Source organism: Typopeltis vanoorti, chromosome 14 (genome assembly GCF_054136105.1).
Source record: "Typopeltis vanoorti isolate ZY-2024b chromosome 14, IOZ_Tvanoo_1.0, whole genome shotgun sequence".
NCBI classification, from domain to species: Eukaryota; Metazoa; Arthropoda; class Arachnida; order Uropygi; family Thelyphonidae; genus Typopeltis; species Typopeltis vanoorti.
The window spans coordinates 71922108-71933390 of NC_143562.1; positions in this window are offsets into that span (position 1 = coordinate 71922108).

Sequence of the window (11283 nt, forward strand, 5' to 3'; positions counted from 1 at the left end):
CCAAGGATTTAGCAATTCAATGACCCCCACCCTCTACGACTTCGGACCCGGAAGGAAGAGCAAAGTACACTGGAGCTATGTACATGGAAAACAGTTCAGTCTATTCAAAATCTTACGATAATGTTGTATCTAATGGAAATATCCTATCGTCTCCCAAAACACTGATCTCACACACAAATGCCACATCAGCCAGCAGTAAACCGATTTACGCAAAAATAACTACAACTGTTACCAACGTCATTTCCCGAGAAAATAGAATTATTATTTTCGCCACCAAAGAAAACATCCCATTAGAAGATTATCTGACGGCGATCGCCAAAATTGTACCCGCAAAAAATATTACTGACGCTTCCCACGTCGCTTGAACTGTGCAGGTATATTTGAGCCATATCTCATGGGCACAAACGGTACTGCAAAAAGGCGTCGATATCGGCAATTATCACTTCGAAGCAGCCCCAATAGCACTGGCCCCAACAAGCGTAACAGTATCAAATGTTCTCCCTGAAATTCCTCATCAACTCGTCAGATCCATGTTATCAAGATACGGTTCTGTCACAGGAAAAATACGCACATTGTCAGCAGCCACGAAGAAGCCCGAATTTGCCCATGTCAAAAGCTTTCGAAGACAGGCATTAATGCACTTTCCAAACAACGACGTACTACATGACCTCCCAAAATTAATCAACACGGACATAAATGAAATAACCTACACTTTCTACTTACTTCCTCATCACAGTGCTTCTTCTGTCATGAAGATGGTCACATTAGGAAACAATGTCCCTATATTACCAACAGTTCATCAACAAACATCCCATCCCAGAATAGCAAACCAGTTGAACAGAATAACATCGCATATGAAGAAAATCAAAGCATAGGAAAAATAAACCAAAAATTCTCTTCCCATCACGAACTTCAGAGTAAAGAAAATCCCGAACTGGAAAAGACAGCGCTCATGTCGCTCTTGAACGCCTGCCAAGTAATGAGATCCAAGACTCTCATAACGAGGTCTCACAGCACGAAAACACGGATCCACCAAAAAGAGATGACAAGGACGAACTAATTAAAAGCAATCCCCAGACCCAGCAACCAGAATCACAAACCCAGTCTCCCAATAATTCAAAACCTCACCTTATAGAATAAACTACTCAAAACGTCCTTTCATCACCTGCAGCCAGCCAAGGAGAAACAGCGTTCCCATACGATGAGGAAACTGTATTTCCACATGACGACCTAGAAGAAGAGTAAGCTGAGGGCGAACTTCCCCTCACTGAGGGTCCCCTAATCATGAAGCAGCTGTCATCCCTCATACATAAAGTGCGAGGCTCTCCTCACAAACTAACTATAGCCCTTAAATACACCACAAGAATCCCGGAACTAATATCTCAACTTCAGGACCTACACTCGAAACTGAAATGTAAAAAGAGCAGAGCAGAGGTTAACAGGAGTAAGCGAATCCACTACCTAATTAATGGGCTACAAACACAGTACCAGGACCAATATTAGATTAAATTTACAATCAAACTTTCATAAATCATAATGTCTATAAGCCTTTTCTCTCTCAATGAAAGAGGATGTGCCTCTGCTCTACGCAACAGAATAGTCCTTGACCAGGTACAAAAATATCTAATAGACCTAATACTTCTGCAAGAAACAAACATCAACTCCTCATCCAATTTATCCCGAAGATGGGCAGGATGGCCTTATAAGTTACAGCACTCTGCAACCCAACAACATCATGGAGCAGGAGTTAGCTTAGGTGTACATCATAGATCTCCCTACAAACTAAAAGTGATTGCTGATATACCAGGATATGTCTTGTATGATCACATGATAGCACCCAACCATAATACCCTGCATGTGTTCACATCTATATACCACAGCAGGATGCTCTGGCATCACAAATCCTGGATTTCGTTCAAAACCATCTTTCTAGTATAGACCAAGAACATATCATAATAGCTGGAGACTATAATTGCACTCATGACCAAGAAAAAGACAGAAACAGTGTGCTGAATATCGTAGCCAATTAATAAACTAACTTCAATCACTGGTAAATGAAAATGAACTCACCGACGTTTTCGGCATCAACATCCTGATGAGAAATCCTACACATGGAGGTCAGTAATTACAGAGACAAATAGGCCACTCTACCAAGCACGACTGGACAGATACTACATTTCCAAACACACCTTGCCTCTAGTTAGAAACATCTCACACATCCCATCCTACATTTCGGATCATTGCTTCGTCAAGCTGCAACTCTCATTATCTTTCGAAGCATCCAAATCAGGAAGTGCCTATTGGATCTTCAACCATACTCTCCTGAAAGATCCAGCTTATATAATAAACACTCAGGCTTTAATAACCACCCTCGCTCACTCGAACGTGGATACAGAACCAATAAAAACATGGTGGCCTCACAAAATCACGAATAAAAGCCTTTACGCAGATCTACAGTCACCAGAAAAATCAACAGAGAACATTAGAATCCAACAACTTGAAGAACAGCTCAAGTATCTCCCAGAAGAAAGCCCTGAACATCATTCTGCCTGCCAAGCCATGCAAAGTCATGCAGAATTAACAGCCAGATGTGCGCTACTTAGATCGCAGCATGCAAAAATAATTCTTTCAGAGGCCCCCACAAATATTTTTTCTCTTTGGAAAAAAAAATGCCAGGCAGCAAATTCCATCTCAGCTGTCAGACTTCAAGATAACAGCATCGCAGAAGATCCAAGTAAAATCACCTCTGATATCCTACAATACTACAAGAATGCATACAGCACTGCAGGAATATCCTATCACGCGATTCACGAAATACTGAAAGAAACAAAAAAAAAAACTCTGCAACAGATCGGAACCACTTAGAAAACAAAATTACGCTAGATGAAATGAAAACTGCATGCACATCTTTGCCAAAGAACAAATCTCCTGGCCTTGATGGTCTCACGTCAGAGTTTTTCCATGTGTCTTATGGCATACCCTCTAGTTTCTCCAAGTCTTTAAGTGACGGATTGTGGTGAACAATGACCTCCCACAATCCGTCACGACCTCAGTAGCACGATTGATACCAAAGAAGGGAGACCACACGGATATCCGAAACTCGCTTCCTATCTCCTTAATTAATACCGATTGCAAAATCATTTCCAAAGTTATAGCAACCCGATTAAAGCCAACACTGCCTGGCGTTATTGGCCAACATCAAACGTACTCTGTCCCAGGAAGATCAATACATGATAACCTCTATTTAATAAGAGATCTCATCCACATCGCAAACAGCCAAAATGAAAACCTAGCATTCGTCAGCCTTGATCAGGAGAAGGCGTTCGACAGGGTAGCGCACGAGTACCTTTATGAAGTTCTAAAGGCATTTGGCTATGGTCCTCTCATCATTGAAACTGTGCAATTGCTTTACAGAAATGCACACTTCTGTTTAAAAATCAACAACAGGCTCACTCGCACTTTGTGATACTCTCGAGGGATCAAGCAAGGATGTCTCCTCTCCGGTCAATTATACACACTGGCCATAGAACCCTTCTTAAAAAGAGTACACAACATCATCATCTCCAAATGAACCAGCATAATAGAGCCACATCAAAAAATTACCTTATCAGCATATGCCGATGACGTCACTGTAATAATCCGAAATGAAGAAGAAATGACAGTAACCGAGGAAGCACACAGACTATATGCACAAGCCTCTGGGGCCAAATTAAATTCTACAAAAATCACAGGCTTGAGGTCAGGCAGATGGAAGTCTAGAAATGATTCTAGACTTCCATCTGCCAAATGATTCGATCTCCGATCGAATGTACCTGGTCAAGCGAAGGACAAAGAAACTTAGGTGTACACCTTGGCAACACCAAAATATATAACACACTAAACTGGACACAGCTGTACAATTGTTTTAAACAGGTGCTAGGTAAATGGAACAGCGTTCGTTCCATGTCTTCACTTAGAGGAAGAGTACTAACAGTTAAACAGATGGATGCGAGTGTCTTATGGCATACCCTCAAAATACTCACACCTCCTGAATAATTTTTCTACCACATTCAAAAGGAAATCAAAAGTTTGCTCTGGAACAAAACTCACTGGACAACATACCCTCAACTCTGCAAGCCACTCAGCAAGGAAGGGCAAGGCCTGACTTCCTTTGAAAACAAGATTAGATCCTTCGGGATAATCCTCCTCCTAAAGACACTTCAATGCAATCACACTTATGTAACCACCTTCGATTACATCACGAAATCATCCACCAGAGGACTTACAATTTCCACAATTCTCCGAATGGCCAGTCCACCATCTCCTCCTAAACTACCTCATTTTTACAAAGATGCTCTACACCGGTGGAAAAACACAGGAATTCATTACACTCTTACACGATCAACAGAGTCAGCTGTACTTACAGAACCACTATTTTCGAGCAGAAACATAACACGTCTCACAACTGGCCAGCCTTTTCTTTTCCCTACATGGAACTGGGCAGGAATAAGAGTCATAGGGGACCTCCTAACCCAGACCCTAAGTGGAAGGCATTCACAAGCCTACCAATGAAGAAACCAAAAACTGAAAAGCAATATCAACACCTGCAAGCCTCCATTATAAAAGCCTATCCAAATATTGCTACACCTTAAAAATCCGTATTCTTTTAGAAACTGCTTGGGGCCGATATTTCATCTTGTAGAATCTGAAGCCTCACTTCCAATTCTTCCCTCCAACTACAAGAAAATATACCACTTCCTCATGTCAGTGTCTCCATCTTCTCCCTTCTTATATTCATCCTTAACCCTCTCATCTAGAAGGCTGCATATGCCACTCGGTTTTCAGTGGGATCTGCCATATAAATCAAAGTGTGCCAAACCAGATTCCGACATACAGTGGAGACTATGGCATAACATCTTGCCAACTCCTTCTAAGCTCTACAAATTTCAGATACGAGAAACGGATCTGTGTCTATTCTGTGACGTTTCAGGTACCTTGGAACATAGATATCTAACCTGTCCCGCAAACAAAGTGATAATCACCTATGCCCTAAATATTCCTCTTCATCTACGCTAAGGCCGTCATCTACAGCTTCTACCTAAAACAGACAAGAAATACTAGCATCCATCCATCACTGAAACTGCACAAACCATCATATATATCCTCCGTGGGAAACTAAAAAGCAGGCTTTTATTGGAACTTGAATACTCCAAAGAAACAAAAACTGTCGCGAAATTCATATAGGAGTGGAATCCAACTGGTACCCTCTTCTTGATTGACGACGACAATACAATTCATCTGAAAGATAACTCAGACTAAAACTGACCTGTAAATTTGAATTCATTTATTGCATTCTCTATTGTATACCCGAAAGAAAAATGTTTCTTTCTCTGTAATATATATATATATATATATATATATATATATATATATATATATACTTATAATATGTAAATAGTCCTTTTTGCCTATCGTCAAATGTATATTTTAACAAGTTAAATAATATATATATATATATATAAGTCTATATGTCTCAGTTATCGCACTTCATAGGATTTTTTAAATAAAATTGAGTGTGTTCCATAACCTTTTGTTTTAGAAAATGAAGAAAACAAAAGAACAATTTCTGGTTGTATGAAGTTGATCACAGGGAGAGTAAGTAGTTTATTTTTAGCATAATATTGGGAACTACAGATTTAGTTTTAATCACATAACGCTAATTACGGATATACCCAATATTATTCTGTTTCGATCTCATTATCCATCTAATATCCTTTTTTTTGAGGCTTGCTCGGCTTTCTCTTTCCAATTGGTTTATATTTCATTATTTTATTTATTAATCAATATCCTTTAATTATATAAAACGTTAGATTAAATATCAAATTTTTTAATATTAGTTTCAACCAGAAGGTGTAACCCAACGTAAACAACCCAATACCGTACGTCGGCTAGTGTTAAAGCAAAAGATGTTTGGGTTGTATTCGTCGATAAACACAACGAATGGTAAATGTTGCGCTAATGAACAGAGTCAGATGGAATATGAAATGAATGAAAGGAGACGTAATAGGAGAACTATTTGTTTGGAATTGGACTGTGCACAGATGTTGACCAGTGGCTGCTGACATCATTACAGGAATACAGAGGAATGGTAGGTGACCAGTTAGGTGGACCAAGGTCCATGAAATGGCATAATGAAGACACAGAAAATCTATGAGAAAATATAGCGCGTTTCCGAGTAAAGGACCACTTATTAGGCGAGTTACTTTCCTACGCAATCAAGAATTCATAGGAAGATTTTAGGTACACCAATCCGAATGCTAGGACAATATTCTAAGGTCGGTCGGATTTGGGATTTATAAAGCATGAGAAGTCGTCCAAGAGAGACGTGATATTCATGAAAAGTACAGCACGATTTTTAAAGTCTTATGAGGCTGTTGGTTTGGTAACTTATTGCCAGAATGAGCTAGATGTAGAAAGCATCCCAAGAAGAAAAAACCGAAGAAACGAAAGCAAGGTTTCTGAAGGTAAGATTAATGTACTGAAATTCGCTAAATTATCTTCATTCCATTTAAGAATCCTAAGATATCAATATTCAAAAGAATGGCAATGGAATATCTTTAACCTTGAATCATTTGAGTAATTGTTTATCGAATGAATAAACAGAGAGTTTAGTTTTGAAAGATTTTGATTATCGGTTAAATTAAAGATGGAAAGAAATTATATTCTTGTTTGTTTTTTTTTACAAGCCTAACCAAACAAAGTTTTTGTGTGAAGTATCTTCAAGACTAGGCTACTTGTAAAAAAAAGGCTAATAATTTCACATTAATTGCCTTAGTATCCGAGAATTACATTATGTGCGCGTTTTATATATGTGCAAAATATAATGCTATACGTTATGGGAAAGATCACTATCCAGATCTGTTTCTACTTAGTCTGGGTCCCACTAATGAGATCTCAATAAAGATCCAAACCGGTTTGGGTAGTAGCCCTTTCCAGGATGCAGAGCTTTATATGCACCCAAACAAGGATGTTTGCTTTGCATTATGGGATAATAAGGCACTTCATATTGCCTAAGTAAATAATTCGCCTTTATATACAAGTAGCCTAATCGTAAAGTTACTTCACGACTAGGCTGACACACCAAAAAGGAAGCTGGCAAACGAGTGATTAGGAGGCACCACAGAAAATGGTACTGCGATAAGTAACCTCAATGCCAGACACAAAACAGATGACTTGGAAACACCAAACGCGAATGCATTTGACGGTCATGTTGAAATGTTTTCAGTCGAATTTTAGGTACACGAATTATATGAGAAACAAAAGTGCAAAGTTATGACTATTTGAGAAATATTATTCCTAATGTTTATCAATATCAATAGCAAAAATCAATTACCAGTAATACAAATTACAAATCCAGGTTCAACATTCTGTTCTTGATATTTCTTTAACAGTTATTGAATTAGAAAACTGCTATATTACTAGAAAACTGGAAATTAAAAAACTAGAAAGTAGAAAATCACGATATTTCCTACAAGGATAAGTTTCGTAATATTATAGTCTTAATTAAATTTCCATTGGATAATTAAGCATGTATTAAATAACGAAAGCATTCCTAAAACACAATTTAATATACATAATACGCTAAAATCTACCAGATCCAGATTACCACAATAATAGCTGGCGCGGTACAAATTTACATTTTAAAGAATGTGGTGAATATTTGAATGAATTCAAAGTATTCGAACAGCGAAATGAGCTAACAGAAAGTTTCTATCTAATTTTTGTCTATTTTTAGCTACACAGTATAGGCCGAAAAGGCTCGGGCCTATAGCGGCAAATTTTGAGGGGCGGCGGAAACTTCCAGACTCTCATTTTTTTAATTATAACATGTTCCTTATATGCCGCATCGACTCACAATTACAGAAATATTTTTATTTTCCTCATTGTAAGTTTTGCCTGCAAGCATATTGGCATGTAATCAGATTCTGCGTAACTGTACGGACCGAGACACGTGCACGGAAATCTACTGTATTGTTGTCGGTAACTTTACACAAAGGCAATAGATATTAGTGAATTTGATCTCTTTCTTGCTGAGCACATTGCCAAAAGAGGGAAAAAAGGAAAAGGTTTCGTGTCCTATCTTTGCCGTATGAGGTATTTATTACAATCATGGGCGAGAAAGTAATCAGATTTATTTTGGAAGAACTTAAAATAGCTAAGTACTATTCTATAAGTGTTGACTCAACACTAGACTTGTCTCATGTGGATCAGCTTTCCTGCATTGTACGATATGCGAAAGAACATGGATCTCCTGTGGAACGTTTCTTGCGTTTCATTACTAATGTAAGAGACGGTTTTGACTTCACTAAACGAGCTCGGAATTGATGTAGCAAATTGCAGAGGGCGGGCATATGTTAATGCCATTAACATGTCAGGTAAGTACACAGGACTGCAAGCAAGAATTCTTGAAATAAATCCATTGGCAGAATTCACACCGTGCGTTGGACATTCTCTGTCTCTAATTAGTACTTTCGCTGCCGAATTCTGTCCGTACACTTCCGCCTTTTTTGATATCCCTCAGAAACTGTACGTATTTTTCATATCTTCAACACATCCATGGAGTGTTCTACGAAAACCCCTGGAAACTTCTGCAAAAGTAATCAACCTTCATTCGCCTACCCATTGATCAGCTCGTGATGATGCCTGTCGGAGTCTTCGTGAGGGATGGAAAGAAATAATTTCCATTTTGTCCGAAATTGAAAATGACACCACCCAGAAGAAAGTTACACGATGTGAAGCAAGTGGGATTCTACTGCAACTTCAGTCATTGGGGAGGGGGACGCTTCTCATATGAGAGGCGGCACTTTCTGCGGGCTTTGGGGCAGGAAATACCTAAATACACCACTGTGTATAGCAGTTGGAAAAATTTACTATAAAGCACGTGATTAAGCTGTTTGCGACCAATTCGTACGTCCTTCATTTCTTTCTCCCCTTCAGCATGAATCGACTATTCTTGCAAGTCTCCAAGCGAAGATCTCTAAAGCGTGGGCATAATATACAAACCTTATAATAGATTTCCACTGTTGCTACAAAGAAATCACTGAAAGTTTGAATACAGAGGTAAATTAAGCAAAAAAAAAAGATTATAATTCGACAACTTAGCCAGTCCTAAAAAATAAGAAATTATCGTCCATGGAATAATACACTAAATGCAATTATTGAAAAATAATGATTTTATTTATGTGATTATGGTTACACGAATGTGAATAATACACATATAAGGAAACGTTTCTATTAATATTTTGGTCTTATTTTATATGCGGTTTTAATTAGATATTTCCAGATCCATCAGCACCACGAAATTTTGGTGGAAATGATATCTCCAATAAATGGTTCTAGTTAAGTTACTGCACATGTTTAATTAAAATTAATATTCTGGCAAGAGTTCTCACCGAAAACTTAAGGTAAAGTTAATTTAACAGTACTATTTTGACCTTTCTTACTTCTTTCTTACGAAACTAAATTTCTTATTTAGGCCGATCTATGCTTCTCAGAAAGATTTCTTCCCATTGTAAGTATGTTTTGTAAAATTTGTTATTTCAAATGAACAAACACAAATTTAGCAACCATAACGTAACATTCTATTTCAAATATGATTTAAGATTGTATTGCTTTTTAAGATGCGCATTTTAAATCTTTGGTAATTTGCTTGCTCTAGTTTCATTATTATTTCTTTGCGTAAATCGAGAATTCCAGTTGAAGAAGATCACACTAGCATAACTAGAAATCTTATAGTTATTCAGCAAGAAGCGTTTAAAGTGTCCTTTATAGTAAATAAGTTTGTGCTTCTATTTCTGTATCATTTCAGACAGCCGAAGAAAGAGTGAAAGACCGAAAAGAGTTCTCGGTAAGCCAACTCCAAATTTCTCTTATTATTAGATTAATGTTGTCAAAGAAATGCGTAGAATAAGCATAAATTTAATGTAGAATCTAACTTTATTTAGACAGTACATTGAGTTCGAATAGCATTGATGAAATATTGTTGCGATTGTACAGTAGATATTTTAATGACGGTGATGTCGATTGCCGAAAGTCAATTGACCTCTTCAACCCCTATAATCTCATCACTAGAATCAAATAAAAAAATAATGGGTACACACACACACGCACACGGGACTGTTATTTATGGCAGCTTGTCTTTCTGTCTATTGGTGTGTCAAAGATTATACGATGTCTTCTGGTTAATCCCAGGATCCCACGTAATATCCGACCACATGAACATCATGTTTATTCTACCAGTTTGTGGAATCAGTGCTTGCGATTAACTCGTTCAATTGGAAATGCTCAGCTGAGTATCACTAAGAAAAATTGGGCTTATTGGTCTCCTATTCAACAAGAAGAATTCTAAGGTACCTCTAAGGTATCTTCTCTTGAAGATACCTTAGCAGTAGGATTTTTTCGCGAATAGTAGGACTTTTTCTAGAGAATGAGCAAATTGTTTTTATGCAATTATCGACATTCAACCGAACCTCTAAAGAGTTTCCGCTGTCAATGATTTACGATGCTTAAAGTTTGTCAAATAAAGTTTATGCACCAATACGCTATCCATTTACCAGCTGTGCTTGTACTGTTTGTCTGGATAATGCACAGCTCACCACCAAACAGGTGGCGGGTTCGAATTTCATTAAAGGCATGGATATTTTGCGAACGTTTTTATGTCATGGACGGTTCGAAAAGTTCAAAGAATGTCATGTCATGTCAGTATTACATAAATTTTCAAAACGTGATTCGTGTCCTTTGCAATTCATTACAAATTACTGAAGCAACCATTCAATGGATTAAAAAAGTCGGAAGAAACAATATTAAGCAGTGTAGTTTTAGCTGAAAGTACAGCTTGCAGCTGAAGTATATTATACCTCTTTTAGTTCGCCTGTTATACAGAAAAATGCTAAAAATGGATCGAAACGTTGGTATAACTGGTGAAATCAATGTTAATGCAAGTTCTTTAGCCAGCATAAACGGAATTTTAAAACGTCTTTTCTAACCAGTCAAAATGTTGCGTGGAAATTCTCCACCCAACAATTGATAATATATATTCAGTATATTTCCCTGTATATTCAACCAATAATCTTGAAATTTTATTCTCTGAAAGGAATTTCAAGATAATAAATAAAAACAAAATAAAAAAGAAATTGAAGCAATGGCTGAAGAGGAGCTTGCTGATTTACTTGCTGGAATATCAAAAACTTTCTTGCTACCTGAACAAAAACACACACACACACGCGGCGCACACAAACACATATA